The sequence below is a fragment of the Eubalaena glacialis genome, chromosome 4 (genome assembly GCF_028564815.1).
Source record: "Eubalaena glacialis isolate mEubGla1 chromosome 4, mEubGla1.1.hap2.+ XY, whole genome shotgun sequence".
In the NCBI taxonomy this organism is placed as follows: domain Eukaryota; kingdom Metazoa; phylum Chordata; class Mammalia; order Artiodactyla; family Balaenidae; genus Eubalaena; species Eubalaena glacialis.
In genome coordinates this window covers 94,617,293-94,630,044 of record NC_083719.1, presented here as the reverse complement: position 1 = coordinate 94,630,044, position 12,752 = coordinate 94,617,293, and positions in this window count along the sequence as shown.

The following is a 12,752-nucleotide window of genomic DNA, read 5'->3' as shown; positions in this document are numbered from 1 at the left end:
CATCCCTGGGATAAATCCCACTTGATCATGGTGTATGATCCTTTTAATGTGCTGTTGGATTCTGTTTGCTAATATTTTGTTCAGGATTTTTGCATCTATGTTCATCAGTGTAGTTGTTCTGTAATTTTCTTTTTTTGTAGTATCTTTGTCTGATTTTGGTATCAGGGTGATGGTGGCTTTGTAGAATGAATTTGGGAGTGTTTCTCCCTCTGCAATTTTTTGGAAGAGTTTGAGAAGGATTGGTGTTAGCTCTTCTCTAAATGTTTGATAGAATTCGCCTGTGAAGCCATCTGGTCCTGGACTTTTGTTTGTTGGAAGATTTTTAATTATGGTTTCAATCTCATTACTTGTGATAGGTCTGATTATATTTTCTAATTCTTCCTGGTTCAGTCTTGGAAAACTGTACCTTTCCAAGAATTTGTCCATTTCTTCATGGTTGTCCATTTTACTGGCATATAGTTGTTTGTAGTAGTCTCTTATAATCATTTGTATTTCTGCAGTGTCAGTTGGGATTTCTCCTTTTTCATTTCTAATTTTATTGATTTGTGTCCTCTCCCTTTTTTTCTGGATGAGTCTGGTTAAGGGTTAATCAATTTTGTTTATCTTCTCAAAGAACTGGCTTTTAGTTTTATTGATTTTTGCTATTGTTTTCTTCATTTTTATTTCATTTATTTCTGCTCTGATCTTTATGATTTCTTTCCTTCTAATGACTTTGAGTTTTGTTTGTTCTTTCTCTAGTTGTTTTAAGTGAGGGTTAGATTTTTTATTTGAGCTTTTTCTTGTTTCTTGAGGTGAGATTGAATTGCTGTAAACTTCCCTCTTAGAACTGCTTTTGCTGCATCCCTTAGGTTTTGGGTCGTCATGTTTTCGTTGTCATTGTTTCTATGTATATTTTTATTTCTTCTTTGATATTTTCAGCGATCTCGTGGTTATTTAGTAGTGCACTGTTTAGCCTCCATGTATTTGTGCTTTTTACAGTTTTTTCCTGCAGTTGATTTCCAATCTCATAGCATTGTGGTCAGAAAAGATGCTTGATATGATTTCAATTTTCTTAAATTTTCTGAGGCTTGATTTGTGACCCAAGATGTGATCTATCCTGGAGAATGTTCCATGTGCACTTGAGAAGAAAGTGTATTCTGTCACTTTTGGGTGTAATGTTCTATAAATATCAATTAGATTTATCTGGACTATTGTGTCATTTAAAGCTTGTGTTTCCTTATTTATTTTCTGTTTGGGTGATCTGTTGATTGGTGTAAGTGGGGTGTTAAAGTCCCCTATTATTATTGTGTTACTGTCAATTTCTCCTTTCATGGTTGTTAGCATTTGCCTTATGTATTGAGGTGCTCCTATATTGGGTGCATAAACATTTATAATTGTTATATCTTCTTCTTGGACTGATCCTTTGATCATTATGTAGTATCCCTCCTCATCTCTTGTAACAGTCTTTATTTTAAAGTCTATTTTATCTGATACGAGTATTGCTACTCCACCTTTCTTTTTATTTCCATTTGCATGGCATATCTTTTTCCATCCCTTCACTTTCAGTCTGTATGTGTCCCTAGGCCTGAAGTGGGTCTCTTGTAGACAGCATATATATGGGTCTTGTTTTTGTATCCATTTAACCAATGTGTGTCTTTTGGTTGGGGCATTTAATCCATATACATTCAAGGTTATTATTGATATGTATGTTCCTATTACCATTTTCTTAATTGTTTTGGGTTTGTTTTTGTAGGTCCTTTTCTTCTCTTGTGTTTCCCTCTTAGAGAAGTTTCTTTACCATTTGTTGTAGAGCTGGTTTGGTGGTGCTGACTTCTCTTAGCTTTTGTTTGTCTGTAAAGCTTTTGATTTCTCCGTTGAATCTGAACGTGACCCTTGCTGGGTAGAGTAATCTTGGTTGTAGGTTTTTCTCTTTCCTCACTTTAAGTATATCTTGCCATTCCCTTCTGGCCTGTAGAGTTTCCACTGAAAAATCAGCTGATAACCTTATGGGGATTCCTTTGTATGTTATTTTTTGTTTTTCCCTTGCTGCTTTTAATATTTTTTCTTCAAATTTAATTTTTGTTAGTTTGATTAATATGTGTCTTGGTGTGTTTTTCCTAGGGTTTATCCTGTATGGGACTCTCCGTGCTTCCTGGACTTGGGTGACTATTTCCTTTCCCATGTTAGGGAAGTTTTCCACTATAATCTCTTCAAATATTTTCTCAGACCCTTTCTTTTTCTCTTCTTCTTCTGGGACCCCTATAATTCGAATGTTGGTGCATTTAGTGTTGTCCCAGAGGTCTCTGAGATTGTCTTCAATTCTTTTCATTCTTTTTTCTTTATTCTGTTTCTTGGCAGTTATTTCCACCATTTTTTCTTCCAGCTCACTTATTCGTTCTTCTGCCTCCATTATTCTGTTATTGATTCCTTCTAGTGTATTTTTCATTTCAGTTATTGTGTTGTTCATCTCTGTTTGTTTGTTCTTTAGTTCTTCTAGATCTTTGTTAAACATTTCTGGTATATTCTCAATCTGTGCTTCCATTCTATTTCCGAGATTCTGGATCATCTGTACTATCATTACTCTGAATTCTTTTTCAGGCAGATTGTCTGTTTCCTCTTCATTTATTTGGTCTTCTAGGTTTTTACCTTGCTCCTTCATCTGTGACATATTTTTTTGCCGTCTCACTTTTTTTTTTTTTTTTTTTATGAGTGGGATTGTGTTCCTGTTTTACTGGTTGTTTGGCCTGAGGCTTCCAACACTGGAGTTTGTAGGCTATTGGGTAGAGCTGGGTCTTGGTGCTGAGATGAGGAACTCTGTGAGACCTCACTCCAATGAATATTCCCTGGGGTCTGAGGTTCTCTGTTAGTCCAGTGGTTCGGACTCGGAGCTCCCACTGCAGGAGATTCCACCTGACCCCGGGCTCACAAATCAAGATTCTGTGAGCCATGTGGGGTGGCAAAAAAAAGAAAAATAAAAAGAATAGCAAAGTAGCAAAGTAAGAAATAAAATTAGACTAGGAAACTAACAGATATATTAGAAAGAATGTAAAAATAAAAATATAGATGAATCAACAGCTGGAAGGTACATCAGTACCACAATAGTAAAAAAGAGGAGGCGGGAAAAGAAAAAAAAAGTGGGGGGAAAGGCCTTGGTTGTGGAGAGTGGGGCCTAAGCAAGGGTGTGGTTTGGGCAGTGAGTGGGGCCAATGCTCAGGATCCACAGGGCTGGAAAAGGCCCTGTGGAAGTTGGGGCTTAGGCTCAAGGAACAGAAGGGGCCCAGGTGTGCCCCCTACCCCTGGTCTCAGAGGGCAGGGGACCTTATCATGGAGCCCAGCAGGCTTCCTGGGCTTGAGTGGGTGGTGTAAGCACCCTCCTCTGCTCTCCTGCTCCTCCAGTCTGGGGTCTGGGAGGGCCCCTCCCAGGAGGGGCCCTCCTGCCTGCCTCTCCTGATCTCCCCGGCCTCTCTCTTATGCCTTCAAGGACCCACGTGGCCTGGAGAGGGGTTTGGAGGTCAGGGGATCCGCCTGGGAGCTCAGCAGGCTCCCAGTGCCCAAGTGGGCGGGGCAAATGCCCTCCGCTCCTCTCCCGCTCCTCCCAGAGGGCACCTCCCGCCTGCCACTCCTGATCTCCTGGGCCTCTTTCCTATGTCCCCAGGACCCACATGGCCTGGAGGGTGCTTTGGATGGGGGGGGGGGGGGACCGGCTTGGGAGTTCAGCAGGCTCCCTGGCCTGAGTGGGCCAGACGATCGCCCTCCACTCCTCTCTCGATCTTCCCGGAGAGTCCCTCCCACCTGCCTCTCCTGATCTCCCTGGCCTCAGGGGCACTGATCTTGTCTGGCCTCTACTTCTCCTCCCCCCTCAGTCCTCCTATGACCTACCGGTTCACTCTGGGGTTCCTCCCGTCTCCTTGGGGGTCAGAGTTCCCCACCAGCGGCCGGCAGGCACCCTAGTTGTGGGGAGACACTAACTCTGCGTCTTCCCACACCTCCATCTTGACTCCTCCCCCCTCGCTCACTCACTTTTATTAATTCATTCTGCAAATGTCTAATTTGATTTTGAGTTGTTGTCAAATATTGGTTCAGATGCTGGAAATACCATGATGAACAAGGCAGACGTGTGCCTGCTTATATGGAGTTAGTATTTGAATGGGAAATACAGGCAAACACTGTTAAGAAAACAACTGAATTATTAAAAAATAATTGTAAATTATAATAAGTATTGTGAAAGAAACCAACTGGAAGTAATACCAATAGAGTGGGGGACAACTGTTTTATACGTGAGAAAGAATGGAAGGAATTAGCCATATAAAGAATAGAAGGGAAGGGCATTCCAGAAGGAAGGAACAGCATGTGCAAAGACAAGTGATAAGGTAGGAGATGGGTCAAGCCAGGTCATGCAGGCCCCTACAGGCAATAATAAAGAGTTTACATTTTATCCCACAAAAGAGAAGCCATTAAAGGATTTGTTTGAGCAGAAAAAATACATGATATCATTTATATTTTAGGATTGCTCTGGCCTCTATGTGAAGAATGTTGGGGAGAGGAAGGGTCAAGAATAGCAGTATGGAGATAGGAGACTATGGTCATAGTTTAGTCCTAGTCTTGGCTTGGGGCAGGGGAGATGGAGGAAAGGGAACTGACTCAAACAGTCTATGTCTCCATCTATGTATTAGGATTGTTAGAATTTGCGGAGGGCTTAAATGTCTAGTGGGCAGTTGGATATGTGAGTCTGGAGCTCAAAGGTGAGGTCTGAGCTGAGATATAAATTTGGGAGTTGTTGACATTTATATATTACAGCATTTAAAGCCACATTAAGGAGAAGATCACCTAGGAAATGTGTGCAGAGAGAAGAGAAGAGAAGAGCCTAGAGAAATGCAAAGTTTTAGAGCTCAGGTAAAGAGCAGCAAAGGAGATTAAGAAGGAATAATTAACAAGGCAAAGGAAATCTTGGAGAGTATAGAAACCAAGAGATGAAAGAGTGTTTAAAGAAGGAGAGAATCATCAACTGAGCTGAATGCTGGCAAGAGGTCCAGTAAGATGAAGACAGAGAGGGTGTTTGTTGGGCAACATGGAGAAATAGTTGGTGACTGTGATAAGAGCTATTCCAGTGGAGTGGTGGGGTTGGATTTGGTGATGTTGTGTTGAGATGACATTAGAATGGGTTGAAGAGTACATGGCAATGAATAAGTTGATATTGTATGTATAGACATCTCTTTTGAGAAATTTAGTTCTGATGAGGTCATGGAAAAAGGAGGGCTTTCAAAAGATGGATTTCAAGTGAGCATGTTTCATGTGATGGAAATGTTCCTCCAGAGGGGTAATAAGGGAAAAACAAAGCCCTTGATCCAGAGCATAGGGGAAGGATTGTTTTTGAGAGAAGCAGGAAAACTTCTTTTGTTAACAGGAAGGAAGAAGGACTTTGGTATATTGTAAGGCCTGTGGCTGTCAATTTGTCTATTTTTTGTCAATGAAGAATGAGTCAAGACCTTCAGGTGAGGATATGGATAGAGCAGGGAGCATGGACAATTTGAAAGAAAGCAGAAGGTATAAAATGATCAAATCAGATGGTGGAAAGTAGGCCTACAAGAAAAATAACATAGGATAGCTAGCCTTTCGTAAGAGCACATTTGAGTTCATAAACTTCAAGTGAGGCCTGCCCATTAGAATACAGGTTCCAGAAAGCAAGTGCCTTGTCTGTCTTCTTTACATGGTCTCCATGGTACCTGAATGGCCTAGTAAATAGTAGATGCTAAAGAAATATTTATTAAATGAATGAATGAGTGAATGAACTCCGTTATTAACTTACCCTAGCAATATACAGCTGCTCAGGTAAGGCACTGAAAAGAAGGTAAAACTCAGAGGACTAGGGTTTTCCCAGGCCAGGATGACAGACAGACAGCAGCCAGGGAGTTGAGGACATTAGCAAGGGAGTGGTTATGATAATGGGTCATAGAATCAAGGATGGATGAGAACAAAAGGAATGCTAATGGATAATTAGCTAATGGATAGTGAGAAAGTGGTTTTGAGGTCATTAAGAGGTCAGAAGGAGTTCTTGAGAAAATCTTCTAGAAGAGTAAGGGTCATAATTAGCGAGTGGTAGGTTTGAAACTGGGTTTTGGGAAGAAGGGCAGATACCGGCAATGGCATAGTTCAGTGCATAACCATGACAGGGGTCCAGGTAAAGCAGAAAAAAGGTCACCAACGTTGAGGTGGTCAAAGAGCTGACTGTCCCTATTTATTTTCTCTTTAGTATCATTTAATACATCCTGCTTATGATCCTGGCCCATGTGGAAAAGCAGGTGAAACTTAAGATGAATTCATGAAAACATAAATATGAATTTCCTACGCTTTTTATCCCTAACAAATACATATAACCAAGCCTGACGTTCATGGATATAAGGATATTAATATGGTCATTTGGGGAGCCAGAACATACTATGCAGGGATTTGGTCAACAGTCACACATAATCGAATCATGTGGAGTATAAGATGTGAGAGGAAAGGCTTAACTAAGCATAAATACATTGTTAAGCCCACTGAACTGTGGTTGTTGAATTGTAAGTGTTGAAAATCTGAATAGTATGTTGTTTTGCCAAATATGGAGCAATGATGTTAGGCCTCAGCTACTTTAAGGTGGATTGTCACAGCTGTTATCAAAAAATTTTTTTTTTAATTTGAAATGTTAAGGGTTGGTGGAGAAGGTGATAAGAAAATAATAAAGGAAGTTTATAGATTCAAGAATAGAGGGGGCTATGCCCTGCTTCCTTTTTCATTGCCCTGGGAAGGTGCAAGCTGTCCCATGTTATTAGAACATGAAAGAGCAGGGATCAGACATCCACATGGGGTGCCCAGGCAGAGGGGCATGTGGCACAAGTCTGGATGAGGCACCCTGGATGGTTTGTGGGAACAGTAAAATGTCATTTTCCCATAAGGCTACCAGTAGTATGGACATAGCTGAGAAAAGGCCAGTATACTTGGAAGGGCCTTTGGGGTGTGTGGACCTGTCAATAGATGTCCTGTAGATGTCAGGACTACAGGAATCTAGGTACCTAGCCAAGTTACAACTTGAAAAATGCCAGCATGTCTTTATCATGGCCAAGGTCAGAAGTCCCCCTTCATATCTGGACACTAAAGACTCTCAGAGAACCAGGGAATGAAGAAAACCCTAAATTAGTGTAGAAAACCTTGATTGGCTGAGACAACTCTAATTTGATTGAGATGATTTTTTTTCATCATCAAATTGGAGCTTGAAATAGAGGTTAAGCTGTCATAATGAAAAACTAACTTGCATTTCTTGCACATTTGAGTATATGGATTGAAAAATTTATGCTTATTACATAAAAGATAATGTTTATGATAATGTTTATGATATTGGTATGGCTGCTAACAAAGGCCCAAATAACAGTAGCTTAAAGAAGATATAAATTCACTTTTCTCTCATGAAGCAGTCTGAACATAAGCAGTACAGGCCTGATGGGGTGACTTCACAGTATTGGGGATCCAGGTTCCCCCCGTCTTATTGTTCTGTCATCCTCAGTGCACTTTTTCCAAGTTATAGTCTAAGATGAATGCTGTTGTTCTCGTCATCATAACCACCTTCTGGCCAGTGGGAAGGGGAATAATGTGGAGGGCACAGCCTGTAAGTTGCAAGTATCCCTTTTTCTCTTACCCCATTGACCAGAACATAGTCACATGGCACAGATAGCTGCAAGGGAGGCTGAGAAATGTACACTTGAGCTGGTCAGCCATTTATCAAGCTAAAATTTTGGGGGAAATATTAACTAAAGGACAAAAGAGAGAACATATTTTGGGAGACAACCAGCCACGTTTGGTGCTCAGTGCTATGGGTGCCTTGGGGAATTGGATGAGGTATTGAAAAAGAAGCATGGAGGGCATGAGATATCCTTTGGGAATGAGAGCTGATTTAAGCTACTAACCCAAGGGTGGGCCCTCCATCCCCTGGGCCATTTAATTTCTGACTTCCTGAATGAGCTCATGTCTGGCCTCAAACTAATGGCTTCTTCGCGTTAATGCTAAGTGCTGGAAGCACGACAAGGCTGCTCTTAAGTTTATGTGTTTAAGTTATATTTTGGTAGCTTCTGGATAATGGATACATTTTATTTATATTGTTAATGATATCATAAAACAGTAACTTACAATTGTATACCTATGTGTATATTTTTGGTGGCTTGTTTACATCTGTGATTTGATTTGATCCTCAAAGACTTATGATAAGTAAGTACTAAGATACTAGATGTTTACAACGTTCCCTGTCTTCTCAGGTTTCAAATCTATCTGCACGTTCCAATTTTACTATTTCTCCAGTTATGACCTTTGGGACTTCCTGTAGGTGCCTCTGTTCACTTTACCCAGGATTCCTTTCTTTTCCTTCCTTTCATTTTTTTCCTTAGTTCTAGACTATTTCCTATAGGTCCTTTCTGAAGTCGTCTGAACATATGAAGTTTATTTTCTGTGCTTTTTCCTTTTCTTGGTTTCCCCACTGTTCTCACTTCCCATCCTTTCCACCCTGGTGTCTTTCGAATGTGGTCATTTCTCTGAAGCAGGTCCTACACGAGTCCTTCCCTCTATAGGAGATAGCTTCTCTCTTTTGTTCTCTGCCTCTTGTTTACCACAGTCATTTTCTCTGTTTTTCTTGGCCTTCTCCTCTACTTTCCAAATACAGTCTTTATTTCTACCCACATCTCCCTTCTGAAGCACCTTTAACTGCCACTCTTTCTTTTACTATCTAGGAAGTGTCCCTATATCTTTTAGGTGTCCATAACCAGATGTAGTTATTTGAGTTATTCATTCTTGCTTGCTTCTCGAAGGTGGTCCAGGGTGTACCTGCCTCTTAACTGTAATCTGGGCTTGATCTGGGACTCTGTGCATGGCATAGTTTCTCAGCCTTCCTGATAGCAGCCTTATTTTTCTCCTCTGAGTACCCCATGACTTCTCTTCACAACAGCCACCCACTGCCTTCCACGTCTAGAGCTGCTTTTCAGAGCTGGTGAAACTTAGCTGATAGCTTCTCCTTTGACAGTGCTCCCCTACCATTTCACTTCCAGCCTACTGGTCCACTCACTCGCTCACCCTTTATCTGATGAGAGCAGCATTCTCCTTCGTCTGGACCACTGTTTTCTGGTCTTCAGAGCACTGGGGCTGTCTTCCTTCTGTGGGATAGAATGTACTTTAAATCTTCAGATTTCAGTGAGTCAGAAATTCCAAGCAACTGGGACCTGTACCAAGTAATGTCAAAACATTCACCACTCTGCCTCTGCCCACTGCCTGAACTATTCTGGGCCCCAGAACTGATGTAGCTAACTGCCTTGGAGAGAGAGTTTGCGATGTTGAATGGTGAAATGTCTGCAGACCTAACTGGGCTATTCTTTCACAGTGAAGATGGAGTGGGGTCCTGACTTTTTTATTATTTTCCTCACAGCAGAAATGTGGATCCAGGACTATCTTCAGTCACTCTGCACTTACATGGTTTTGGATATTGTGGGACAGTTTTCCATTTATTCTTTTTTTTTTTAATAGTATTTTAGTTTTTAGAAATACATTTATTTATTTATGGCTGTGCTGGGTCTTCATTGCTGTGCGTGGGCTTTCTCTAGTTGCGGTGAACGGAGGGCTACTCTTCGTTGTGGTGCACGGGCTTCTAATTGTGGTGGCTTCTCTTATTGCCAAACACGGGCTCTATGCACGTGGGCTTCAGTAGTTGCAGCACGTGGGCTCAGTAGTTGTGGCTTGAGGGCTCTAGAGCACAGGATCAGTTGCTGTAGTGCACAGGCTTAATTGGGCTGCAGCATTTGGGATCTTCCCAGACCAGGGATTGAACCCGTGTCCCCTGCGTTGGCAGGCGGATTCTTAACCACTACTTCACCAGGGAAGTCCCCTATTTATTCTTTTACAGAAACATAAAAAGTATGCAGGAATTCATAAACAGAGAAAAACTTCAAGTAAGGGATATTTAGACAATACTATTTCTTCCCCTTGTTGAATGTATGTGGTCCATTTTCTGGGAAAAGTTGTTGTGATTTTAGTGACTGCTTAGAGAATAACAGCTAATGATCAGTCTGCCAATCCTCTCTGTTTCCTATCAGAAGAAAAAGTGTCAGGATGGATGGGAGTTCCAGTTCTGGTAGGGAAATATCCGGAGAGCTCCCACAATAGCCATCATGTCACTTGTTCATATATTTATTTGGCCAACTATTTAGCTGTATTGTCCTTATCTGTTTACAACTGTGCCTCCCTCACTGGAGTGTGAGTTGCTCAAAAGCAGCGCTATTGTCTTATTCTCAGTGAATGGCAGTTGTTGGAATTCAACAAGTGTTTATTTAATGAATGAACAGATAGGTAAGTAAGTGAGGAAACAAGTCAAAGGAGGTAATAAGCTGCATGGTCATGGGCTGTGTGTTAACCTCTCTGGGCCTCACTTATTTCACCTGTAAATTAAGGATGTTAGCAAAGCAGAAGGGAGTAAAGAGGGTTGGATGTGGCATTGGGTACCTCTGAGAAGGGACCTTTTCCCTGGTAAAGGGTAGAGGAGTGAGTGAATGCGTGCTCCAAAGGCTGGGAGGACCTGTCCTTCACACTGAGTGAGCAGGAAAGACAAGTCATAGAGTACCCGGCACCCCTCATTGTGTGGCGAGAGAAGAAGAATTGAAATGCGGACAGCTGTGTACAAACAGAGAAGGCCTGACAAAGCTATCAGGTTTGTTATAATCTGAGACTGGCAGAGGAGAACATCTAAACATTTCCCACATACCTGCTGACAGAGCCAGAGAAAGAACTGAAGGAGGCCCCAGGATGTGGGGAAGCCTCTCACTGGGATGAAGTGCAGCAGCATGGCTGATGTGGAGAGTGTGGCTGACCAGGGACCATCAAGGCTGTGCATGGCTCTGCACAAGTCAGTGGGGGAACACGTGCCAATCAGTGACTAGAGGAATCCAGGACGCTATAGTAGATGTCAGGGCAGACAGATGAGACCATGACCAAAGGCCATTTCCCATGTTCTGATGCTGAGTATCACACAGTCCCTGCTCTTTCTTTGTCCTGGGAACTTAACTGCAACCCCAGAGATAAGGGTAAAGAAAACCCTGACTTGATTGATTTTACCCAGAATTGCCTGATTAAAGTTTCTGCCAAAAGATGGAATGGAAAGTTTGAGATAGAAAGTCAGGTCATATATAGAAAATAAAGTTACATTTTGGCATAGTTGAGTTTTGTGGATTGAGATTCTGTGCCTCCTACATACATGAGATGCTAATGCAGCCAGGAGCACCAAGCACTAACTGATGGTAGAGACTCCAGGTGGTGACTTAGAAATGCAGGGGCGAGAACGGGGATTTATCTTGGCTGTGGTTCTCCAAGCATGGAGTTTTGGGTTTCATTTCAGGATTCTGATAATGTCCCTTCAGCCAACCCGTAATCAGGATTTTATTTTTCTTTCTTGTTCTCATTTATAATGTCCATAATTTCCATATATTTGCATTTTAATTTTTCTAACTGAAAGAATTGAATAAATAAGCCATCTCTGCATACCACTGGAGCAGAAACACATCAAACTCCAGTGGTATGAATAAAGGTCAGTGTTGACATATTCCTTACTTTAGCCCCAAATTATTTGCTAAGCTATGGGTGTACTTTTCGGCACATGAATCAAGTAATTACATTCTATTTTCATTTTTCCTTACGTTGCTGAAAGATTCTAGACAAACAGTCTAGGCCAGGTCCTTCACTTTGCAGATGAAGAAATGGGGCTGCAGAATTGACTTCTCTAAGACCACAAGTAATGGTTAGTTACAGATAGAGGCAGTTTTAGAACCCGGGTCCTGTGATGCCAGTGCTTTTCCTATGTCCTTATCTCACCTGTCCCTCTAATTCGGGAGGCAGCTTCTTATCTTTTAGAAGCTAATTTTTATAGCATATCTATGGTAAAAGCATTAAAGCCTTGGCTTTTTATTGTAGTTCAAAAAATGTAACAGTTAAACATTTTGACTGTATGAAGGTACAAGTGCAGCTAATGGAGGCTGGGGTATGTTGAAGGTGAGGAAAGGTAGGGAATGGGTAAAGAGGCTAGTATCTTCATGTTCAAAGTGAGGCTCAAGGGCTAATGTCTAAAGTTAAAGGAATAATAAGGTTTAAATGTGCAAGGTAACAAACTCATAATAACTATTAAAAGAATCCCTCTCTATCTATCTCTCTATCTATCTACCTACCTACCTAATCTGTCTGTCTCTGTATCTATATCTCTATCTGTCCATCTATCTCTATTTCTATCTCTGTTTCTACCTACATCTATATCTGTATATCCTTGCAGCCTACTTTAAAAAGTAGGAAAAATAATAAATAAGAAAAATTTCATTTTCTAAATTGTGTAGTTAATAGATAGTTTAATAAAGTTGATAAATCAAGAAGAGTGGGATAGCATATTGCCTAGAGTTATGGAAGTAAAAACTATATGGGCAATGGAACTAAAAACAGGAACAATTAAGAGCTTGCCTGCGTCAGGATGGGAGGCAGAGAAAGCTGTGATTGGGAGTGGGCTGGTGGGGGTTTTGGCTTTTCAGCACTAACACTGCCATATTATTTTGTAGATTTCCATATACATGTATTGCTTTGACAAAAAGTATATGTATTTTATATTTTGATTGGTATTTGCCAACGTAGCCTTTGAAAAGACTGAACAATTTACACTTCACCAACAGAGTAGAATAGTTTTTCCCCTACATACTCGCACCAAAAATGCACATTAGTTATTTGCTATTCAT